The sequence below is a fragment of the Rattus norvegicus genome, chromosome 10, assembly GCF_021556685.1.
Source record: "Rattus norvegicus strain SHRSP/BbbUtx chromosome 10, alternate assembly SHRSP_T2T, whole genome shotgun sequence".
Taxonomy (NCBI): domain Eukaryota; kingdom Metazoa; phylum Chordata; class Mammalia; order Rodentia; family Muridae; genus Rattus; species Rattus norvegicus.
This window is the reverse complement of record NC_141543.1, coordinates 88,293,232-88,303,958: the sequence shown is the minus strand read 5'-3', so window position 1 is coordinate 88,303,958 and position 10,727 is coordinate 88,293,232.

Sequence of the window (10,727 nt, the reverse complement as noted above, 5' to 3'; positions counted from 1 at the left end):
TAACCATGGAGGGGAGGGTTAGAAATGCCCAACCATTGAACTAGTCAAGACATATCAAAATTAGTTGGCATATGTGTATTTTTCATTTGAGAATCCAGAGAGCCCTTGGCCGGGTGTGGGTGTGCGACCCACTGGGAGCCAAAGTGGTTTAAGTAATTCACCGCTACAAGCGTGTTCCAAGTGGTGGAAGGTTAGAAGAAACCTGCTCCAGGAGCTGAGGGCAGGGCCGAGCTCCTCAATGAACCCCAGCACTGGGGACTCCCTTCGTCAAGACAAGTGGTCTCACACATGTGTGTAAGTCCAGTTCTTGAATCAGCAGTCAGTTATCTCACCTTCGGTCCCTGGAGTTAGTGTGTAATTGGAGCTCAAGGGATCGAGCCTAGTCTCAGAAGCTATGACCTATATGCTCCTCAGTCCTTTCTTTTTCTTTTTTTTTTTTAAAGATTTATTTATTTATCATATACAAGTACACTGTAGCTGTCTTCAGATACACCAGAAGAGGGCATCGGATCCCATTACAGATGGTTGTGAGCCACCATGTGGTTGCTGGGAATTGAACTCATGACCTCTGGAAGAGCAGTCGGTGCTCTTAACCGCTGAGCCATCTCTCCAGCCCCCAGTCCTTTCTTCCTGACCAGTATGATCTGACCTGTATGATCTTGTTACAGAAGAGAAATTAGTGCCAATAAATAAATATTAATAAGTTAGCAGATTGTGTGCTTAGAATATTTTTTGCTCAAATGTTTGTTTCATTTATGTGTGTGTGTGTCGGGCGCGGGGGGCTATGTGCAACTGAGTGCAGGAGCCATCAGAGGCCAGAGGGAATCAGTCTCCTGGGGCTGGAGTTACAGACGGTTTTGAGCCACCTGAAATGGGTGCTGGGGACAGAATTCAGGGCCTCTGGAAAAGCAGCAAGTGCTCTTAACCACTGAGCTATTTCATTTGTTTGTTTGTTTGCTTGTTCATTTGTTTTGAGAGAGGGTGCCATGTAGCCCAGGCTGGCCTCAAACTTACTAAGTAGCTGGGGATGGCCTTGAGCTTCTGATTCCACACAAATGAAAACAATAGATAAATTTCCATTCAGGATTGGTGCTCACCTATAAACCCAAAGCTTGAGACTGAGGCAGGAGGATTGCCACAAATCCAAGGCCAGCTGGGACTATGTCGAGAGTTTCAGCCACCTTGTTTAACATTAAAACAAACAGATCATATATATAGATATAAAGGTATATATATATATGTATATATATATATATCCACTATTCTAATTCTAGCATCTAGACGTGGAGCAGGAGGATTCAGGCGTGGAGGCAGGAGGATTCAGGCGTGTTAAGATCCAGCCTCAAAAATTAAAGAAATAAGGGCTGGGCATGGTGGTGCAGCTTTAATCCCCGTGCAAGGCTCTAGATTCAAGCCCCTGTCCTACCACAGCACACCAAACCTAATCCAGCATATCTTTTCAAAGCTCCTCATAGCACACACTCCACTCGCCCTTGGGAAAGTTGAGCGCGGTGGACAGACCATGTGATCTGACTGTCCAGGAACAGCAGTGCCCAGCAGAGAGAGACTTCTGCTATTTCTGCTGTTTCCAGAAGGCCAGAGAGCTAGAGCATCAACCCCCCCCCCCCCTTTAACACTAACACTGTCCACTTCCCATGTGCTCTGCAGGGTTCTGGGTCCAAGAACCTTTTAGGGAAAGAAGAAAGATGAAGGACACTAGGAAAAGACCACCAAGAAAAGTGATGGTCAGGTCATAATCAATGACTTTACTCCGACCATCCCTGGGAAGTCCCAAGTCACTAGCAAAGACTAGCAGGAACACTGTAAACACACAGGAAATGCCGAGCTGACCCGGGACCCCAGCGGCGCGTCTGCTGTCCATGGTACTGGCTCACCAAGCGTTAGGGCTCTAGTTATGACCAAAGCCCAAAAGCCCAAGAACCCAGAGGAGGCCTCTCATCTTGACTTCTCTTAGCCCTCCAGATGTATCTTCCACTAAGATAGCATCCTGAGAGTCATACACTGGGCTGAGCTGGATGGTAGGTGAGTCCATTACACAGTAGACCAAAGAAGAAAGCACCAGAGACTTCAAAGGACAGAAATCCGATTCATCTCACTCTCGACCACAATCCAATTATGTTAAAATTTTAATAATGAAGACAAACACCAGTCACCATATATTTGAAAATGAGAACACCTCTGAATAATTCATAGGTCAGAGAAGAAAGCTGAGTGGAAATTTTGAAATACTTATGATTGAACCAAATGATAAAATGGAAAAGAATCCTTCTTCCTTATAAGAGACCAACAGAGCAAAGCCATGATTGACTCCAGAGAGGTAGAAGAATTGTTGGCTTTGGTTTTTTTCAAATCCTACTTTTTAAAAAAATTATTTATTTTATGTATATGCGTACACTGTCACTGTCTTCAGACAAACCAGAAGAGGGAAGGCATCAGATCCCATTACACATGGTTGTGAGCCACTATATGGTTGCTGGGAATTGAACTCAGAACCTCTGGAAGAGCAGTTGGTGCTCTTAACCACTGAGCCATCTCTCCAGCCCCTAAATCCTACTTTTAATAAGAGTTTTTAAATACTTCAATCTCCCTTCTAGCCCACTATCCAACAGAGGTAGTGGGAAAGAAAGGTTATTAAGATACTTAGGATACGGGGGAATTGGGCCGGTTTAGAAATAGTCTTTGGACCAAATTCAATCTGCATTGTCAGGATATATACCAGCAGTCTAGTGTCGGGACAGCAAACAGGAATCAGCACAGTGGCAGGACCCAGCAGAAACAGCCAGGCCTCTGCCAAGTCGGCACAAGTCAGCAGGAGTGACCAGGTCCAGCAGGGACACCAGGAGAAGTCCTCTGCTGTGTATCCCTCGATAAAGTGAAGATCCAGGCCCACAAAGTGTCTTAAAGCTATCTATGCAAACCCCACCCCCATGTCACTGTCCCTAGAGTCCTATTTATACTCCCTCCAAATGTCACGTGTCTTTCCATGGTGTACTGGCTGGTTTTGTGTGTCAACTTGACACAAGCTGGAGTTATCACAGAGAAAGGAGCCTCCCTTGAGGAAATGCCTCCAGGAGATCCAGCTGTAAGGCATTTTCTCAATTAGTGATCAAGGGGGGAGGGCCCAGCCCATTGTGGGTGGTGCCGTCCCTGGGCTGGTGGTCTTGGGTTCTATAAGAGAGCAAGCTGAGCACGCCAGGGGAAGCAAGCCGTTAAGAAACATCCCTTCATGGCCTCTGCATCAGCTCCTGCTTCCTGACCTGCTTCAGTTCCAGTCCTGACTTCCTTTGGTTATGAACAGCAATGTGGAGGTGTAAGCTGAATAAACTCTTTCCTCCCCAACTCACTTCTTGGTCATGATGTTTGTGCAGGAATAGAAACCCTGACTAAGTCACATGGGTCTCTTCTCACCACGTGTTTTTCCTTTACTGCATCAGTCTGTCTTAGAAAAACTCCAATAGGTCTGTATCAACTGACATCAGCCTGCCAATCAGTGAGAAGCCGCCAGAACAGCACCAGAAGTTCTTTGGTGCATTTGTCTCTATGAAGTCCCGACAAGCAAACGATGACCATTAAGGACTGGCAAGGCATACCAAGAACATCCAGAATCGTCCACCGTCTGTTGGGTCCTTCTTCATCACGAGTCGCTTCACGAGTTCACTTTAGCAAGAATCCTTTCACCTGTGTCTGCTCAGGACAGCCTTGTTTTGACATAACTGACTTTTCAAAGAAACCAGGCATTTCCACTTCAAAGGGTATTTTTCAACTCAGTGTTCATTTGTATTTTAAGAAACACCTTAGCATGGGGTTGGGGATTTAGCTCAGTGGTAGAGCGCTTGCCTAGGAAGCGCAAGGCCCTGGGTTCAGTCCCCAGCTCCAAAAAAAAAAGAACCAAAAAAAAAAAAAAGAAACACCTTAGCAGGGCGGTGGTGGCCTTTAATCCCAGCACTCAGGAGGCAGAGGCAGGTGGATCCCTGAGTTTGAGGACAGCCTGGTCTACAGAGTGAGTTCCAGGACAGTCAGGACTGCACAGAGAAACCCTGTCTTAGAAAAAAAAAAGGGGCTGGGGATTTAGCTCAGTGGTAGAGCGCTTACCTAGGAAGCGCAAGGCCCTGGGTTCGGTCCCCAGCTCCGGAAAAAAAAAAAAAAAAAAAAAAAAAAAAAAGAACCAGAAAAAAAAAGACAGAAAGGAAAGAAAAAGAAAGAAACACCATCTTGGCTCAGCAGCTCGCCTAACACGCATAAGGCCAAGGTTGAGCTCTGGCACTATTAAATGAGGGGGAAAGACAGCTGTGAAGGAAATGCCTTAGCGGGTTATTTTATTTATGGGCATGTGTGTGTGCATTTATGCACGTGCACGTGTGTGCCCGTGGAAGCTAGAAGAGGGTGTTGGATCCCCTGAAGTGGGGGTGCAAGCGGTCGGGAACTGCCTGATGCGGCTGCTGGGGACGGAATTCTAACTGCTCTCGGCTTCTTTTTTTTTTTTTTTTTTTTTTTTTTAAAGATTTATTTATTTATTATATATAAGTACACTGTAGCTGTCTTCAGATACACCAGAAGAGGGCATCAGATCTCTTTACAGATGGTTGTGAGCCACCATGTGGTTGCTGGGAATTGAACTCATGACCTCTGGAAGAGCAGTCGGGTGCTCTTAACCACTGAGCCATCTCTCCAGCCCACTGCTCTCGGCTTCTAAGCAGCCTCCCACCCCAAGGATGTTCTTACCCTGGGAGAATATGTCTAGAGGAATGGCATCTGCAATAGGCGTCATTTTACACGGGGGAAATGCTGACATCGTCACAGCCCAAGGAATTGGTGGGTTGGCGGAAGCTGCGAGCCAGTGTATTCAGTTCGTTTGGCAGCTTCTGTTGCTACCAGTATTTTATTTGCTCAAGACAGGGTCTCATGTAGCCCAGGATGCTCTCAGGATGTAGCTGAAGATGACCTTGAAACCCTTTTCTTCTGGTGCCCTAATGCTGATATTATAAGCCTAGACCATTCCTGGTTTATTCAGTGCTGGGAATCGAACCCAGGGCTTTTCGTGTACTAGGTAAACTCGATACTCACTAAGCTCCAGCCCCTAACTCGATGTCTTTGCAAAAAGCAGAAGCCTGTCAATCTATAGAATGCAATTCCCTATTTGCCTATTTCAGAACAAACAGTACATCAAGATGCCCCCGGGAAATGAAGGCGTTAGCAAGCATCTCTTGCTTGTTTTGGCTAAAATGCTTTTATGTTCTTGACTCACGCTACTGCCAGCCAGTGACAGATCTAAGAGGTAGTTTCTATTTCAAATACTGTAAAAACTGGCCTGTAACCTCAGCATGGGAGGCAGAGGAAGAGAATGAGCTCAAGGTTAGTGGGAGCTACGCAGCAAGACCCTGTCTCAAAAAAAATCATAAAAAGTGTATTGTGTTTTACAGTCGAGATCATAAGTTGGAAGCTCTAGTCAGTGCCAAGCAGTACAAAGAAAAAGAAAGGGCTGGGGGTGTAACTCAGTGGCAGTCTGCTTTCCCAACACACACTAGGCCCTGGGTTTGGGTTCCGGCACTAAGAGAGAACAATGAGAATTCTGGAAAAGGCAGAGATGGGGAAAGGGAGCAAAGGGGAACATGGCTCTCATCCTAGCCTTGGGAGGTGATCAAGACAAGAGGAGCAGGAGTTCAAGCCCACCTTCACACAGCAAGTGGTGGAGCCAGCCTTGTTTCAAAAGAAGGAGGAGGCTGGGCACGGTGGTCCCCACCCTAAGTCCCAACACTTGGGAGGCAGAGAGAGACAGGTGGGCTCTGGTGAGTTCACAGTCAGCCAAGGCTACATAGTGAGATCCTGTCTCCAACAAAAAGGAAAAAAAAAAACGAAAGAATGGAAGAAGAAAGGAAGGAGGGAAGGAAGAAAGGAAGGGCCACATGTGTGATTTTACATCGTGGTGGATGAGAAGTCTGTTATCACCAGCTCTGGAGTGGGAACTGAGAAAGGCCATCTGGCCGCTGACGCCATAGTTCAGCTAAGTGAGTAGCGGAGAGAGATCGCTATCCAGTCACCTGCAGAGCCTGGCTTGGGGGTCCACAGTGTCCAGCTACATTGACGTTTGAAGATGGTAGGATGGTGGTTCAGGGGTCAACTTATGCTGGGCCTCACCTACCTTTTTTGTCAGCTGAGATCTTCCTGCCTTTCCGAAGCTTTCTGTCTTCTTGTACACGAAGTACTTAGGTGTTCAAGAATCACTTTTAGAAAAAAAAAAGTTCTCTCTCTTCGTTCTCGTCCCCCAGGTAAATGGGAGCAGGAGGAAAAGCCTGGATTCTCCTTGTGACCTTTAATTTGGGTCACCTGATGACCTCTGCCATAGGCTCCTTTATCTCTTAGGGATGTCACCTAGAAACTGATAACACTTAACCTCGTTCTTCCTGAAGGCTGAAGGCACAAAGATAAGAACAGCTGAGGCATCTTATGATGTCTTGCTCCAGACCCAGGAAGGTGCCTGAAGGTCTCCAGCGACCATCGGCCAGCAGTACAGCTCAGAACCTGAAAAGCCCTGACTGACCAGGAAGGCTTAGCTGAACTCACCTCCTGCTCACTCCCCAACCCTCAGCCTTTCTTTTTAGAACTATTTATTCTTGTGTATATAAGTGATCTGTCTTCAGACACACCCAGAAGAGGGTACCAGATCTCATGACAGATGGCTGTGAGCCACCATGTGCTTGCTGGGAATTGAACTCAGGACCTCGGGAAGAGCAGCCTCCTCTCTTCAGCCTCCCGATTTTTTTTTTTTTTTTTTTGCTTTAATTCAAAGCTTCACGTCAGTGCATGAAGAGAAACTTGGGGATAGTTGGGCTACTTTGTTCCCTTTCTCGGCTTGTGCTGATTGCCCCGCCCCATCGGTCATCCCTTTGATTGATGTATTGGGAGGAGTGGCCAAGCACAGTCTGTTCCGGTTGCTGAGGCAACAGCTTGTGACCTAAAGGTCTGGTTAACCTGGAGCACCCTTTGTACATCCTGCTTTATCTGCCTTACCAAAAGGAAGTCCAAAATTAAGGTTATATTTAGGGTCTCGATTCCAGGATATGTGGGTTATGGGGCTCAGACCAGTTGTTCATAGGGAAATGTCCTCTTCTGGCAGCTCCAGAGGTGGGGGTGTGGGGGCTTGCCTGACTGTCCTAGAGTCCTGTTACCTGGTAGTGAGAGACTCAGCTATTCTCCAGATGCTTCTGAGTGGTTGGGGTCCATATGAAGAAGAGGTTTCCTAACTTGTGAGTGCTCTGAGTTATGATGGCGCAGAAGTGGTCTGAATGGGCATTCATAGGTCGTGCACTGTATGTAATTTCATCTACTCTCATTTAACAGTGCCCAGGGTCACAGGCTTGAGATAACTTAAAAGTCTCTGAGTGTGGCAAAATTGTTTATTTCTAGAGTGCCTGGCGCCCTCTTGAGGATTCTTGGAGAATTGCACTTCTGGGGTGTGTGTGTGTGTGTGTGTGTGTGTGTGTGTGTGTGTGTGTGTGTGTGTTCTCTCCTTCCAGCTGTGTTCCGACCCTTGCAGTCCATTCTCCCACCCATACCCTTCCCGTAGCTCAGCCCATCCACTTCCTTCCCGGATACTTCATTTTGAGGTACCTTTCATTTTAAGGATCTAGTATGTGCTTGGTGCCTCCTGTTTGGAATTGCCTGTGTGAAACAACTCTTCTACTTAGGATATGAGGGCTGTGACCTCACCACCTGGCCTCTCTTCCTCCTGCTACCCCCTGCTTTGCCCCATACACTCCCCTCTTGGTCAGGCCCTATTTTTCTTTCCCCATTCATCATGGAAGGGGCCTGGAGTAACACACAGCTGTGCTTCGAGTCCACTCCAGATTTTAGAACATTAAGTCCATGCCCTCCCCTTTGCCCCAGCTGTCCCTGCTTTCCAGCCAAAAAGCCAGATGTTCAGGCTTGCCCCAAGGCCCAGCAGTTCATTGTCAGGACTGACAGGCCTGAGAATGGAGACCACCATTCCTTTCTATTGAGCAGTAAAGATGATCACTGTCCGTCCATTTGAATGGCTGCCCTAGGCCCTGAACAGGCTCCACAGATCCAGTCCAGAGCCAGACCACCAACTCTCCTCAGCCACAGCCCACCAGACCCTGTCAGGGATGGGGCAGTGGAATTTCATACACCTATTACCCTGGAATTTGAGGTGCTGAGACAGTGAGATTGCCTTGAGTACAAGGTCAACCTGGGCTAACAAAACCCTGTCTGAAAGAAGTGGGGAAGCCCCAGTATAGCTAAACCATGTGGTGTCTGTGCATGTCCCTATTTGGCAAGCCAGAGGATTTCAAGCTGAAGTTCAGCTGAGGTACACAGCAGCACTCTGTCTCCAAAGGCGATTGAGAAAGAGAAAAGGGCCTTTCTGAAGGGGACAGACTTACGGAACCAGTAAGGATGACCACAATCTCATCTTTGCGCCTGTCCAGCTGGCTCCTGCATTCAGCTGAGAGAGGACACACAGTTGAGATGGCACAAGCTACAGAAGGCCCGGTCCCTGCCTCTCAGGGACTTAAATGTTGGAATTGGGTCTGTTTCAAACTCCAGTGAGGAGGGTGAACACAGGCTGGTCTCATTGGTGTTCTGCAGCTCTGAGGGAAAGGTGGGGGATGGAGGCAGTGTGTGCTCAGTGTTATAAAAAGGGCCTGATATATGTAGGCTTCAGCTGGCTTGGGGGATGGGTTGCAGTTATTTCTGGCATATGGTGTTAGGTCAAGTGTGTTCATGTTAACAGTCTCCATAAATAAACTGGAGATGTGAAGCAGGAAGATCACAAGTTCAAGGCCAGGCCACATAGCAAGACTGTCTGGGCTGGAGAGATGGCTCAGCGGTTAAGAGCACTGACTGCTCTTCCAGAGGTCCTGAATTCAATTCCCAGCAACCACATGGTGGCTCACAGCCATCTGTAAAGAGATCCAACGCCCTCTTCTGATGTATCTGAAGACCGCTGCAGTGTACTTATATACGTCAAATAAATAATTCTAAAACCAACCAACCAAACAAACAAGAAGGACTGTTTAATTTTACAACGAGATGGAACCAAGCTAATAACTGCTGGTGCTGCCCGCTATAATGCTGCCCGACATAATGGCTCAGGCTTGTGGCTGAGGTAAGAGGGGTACTGTGAGTTCGAGACTAGCCTGGGCTATATAGTGAGTTCCAGGTCAGCCTTGGTAACAGTAGAACTATCTTAAAATAGAACAAAACAAAATCCTCTGTCACCAACAAAAGCCCCTGCAAAGGCAGAGTCCGCTCTTCCTTGAGATGGGGAGAGAGGAGAAAAAGCCCGTGACTGGAAGTTGTTAGTCTTTTGCTTCAGCCCAGCTCATGTTTCTGGGCACTGGGAGGTGGAGGTGATGGGGGCATTTTAAGCAAGAAAGGTGCTAATTTAAATATCACCCAGGAGCTGGGATTGGTGGCTTAGGCAATGTCCATGTTCAGGAGGCTGAGACAAAAGGATTGCTGAACATTGAACAGTCAGGGCCAGCCTGGACTACACAGGGCTTCAGGGAGTCTGGGTACAGCATAGACACTGTTTCAAAAAAGACAACTGGAGGGCTGGAGAGATGGCTCAGCCATTAGGAGCACTGGCTGCTCTTCCAGAGGTTCTGAGTCCAATTTCCAGCAACCACATGGTGGCTCACAACCATCTGTAATGGGATCTGATGCCCTCTTCTGGTGTGTCTGAAGACAGCAACAGTGTACTTACATACATATATAATAAATAAATCTTAAATAAAAAAGACAACTGGAGACACACACACACACACACACACAGAAAGAGAGAGAGAGAGAGAGAGAGAGAGAGAGAGAGAGAGAGAGAGAGAGCGCTCAGTAAGTAAAGTGCTTGCCTTCAAAGTACCAAGGACTCGTGTTTGCATTCCCAGAACAATTTCATGCTGTCATCCCACTGGGGATGAGATGGGAGATGCCTTAGTTAGGGCTTCATTGCTGTGAGCAGACACCATAAGGCAACTCTTCCAGAAACAACATTTAATTGGGGCTGTCTTACAGTTTCCGAGGTTCAGTCCATCATCATCATAGCAGAAAGGATGGCAGTGTCCAGGCAGACATGGCACTGGAGGAGTTGAGACTTCTACATCTTGTTCTGAAGGCAAATGGGAGAAGACTGGCTTCCAGGCAGCTAAGACAAGGGTCTTGAAGCCCAAGCCCAGTGACACACTTACTTCAACAAGGCCACACCTTCTAATAGTGCCACACCCTGAGCCAAGCATATGTAAAGCACCACAGAGATAGATACAGGCCAGCGGGCCTACAGATGTTCCAGGCCAATGAGACCTTATCTCAAACAAACAAGATAGAAGGTTCTAGAGGAAAGACCTGGTGCCACATGAACACATTCACATGGGCACGCCCACGCCTATACACACACCCATATACATGAACAGTCACAAACCACGCAAAGGAAATCCTACAGCGAGGCCAGAGGTCTGAAAGCTGGCATGTGCGCAGGGCCAGCTCCTTCTCAGGACTCAGAGATGCTGTCTACTGCTGCTGGTTCACTGCATGCTGGACATTCCTGGCTGTGGAGCTCTCCCTCCCGTCAGCTTGCCCACCACCCATCGTGCCTTGGCCCATTTCCCACAGTGCTCTTCCCTGTGGCCAACTTTCTTGTTCACACAAGAAACCAGTTTATCTGCCCATTCCCTGCTTCCCTGCTTCCAAATAAG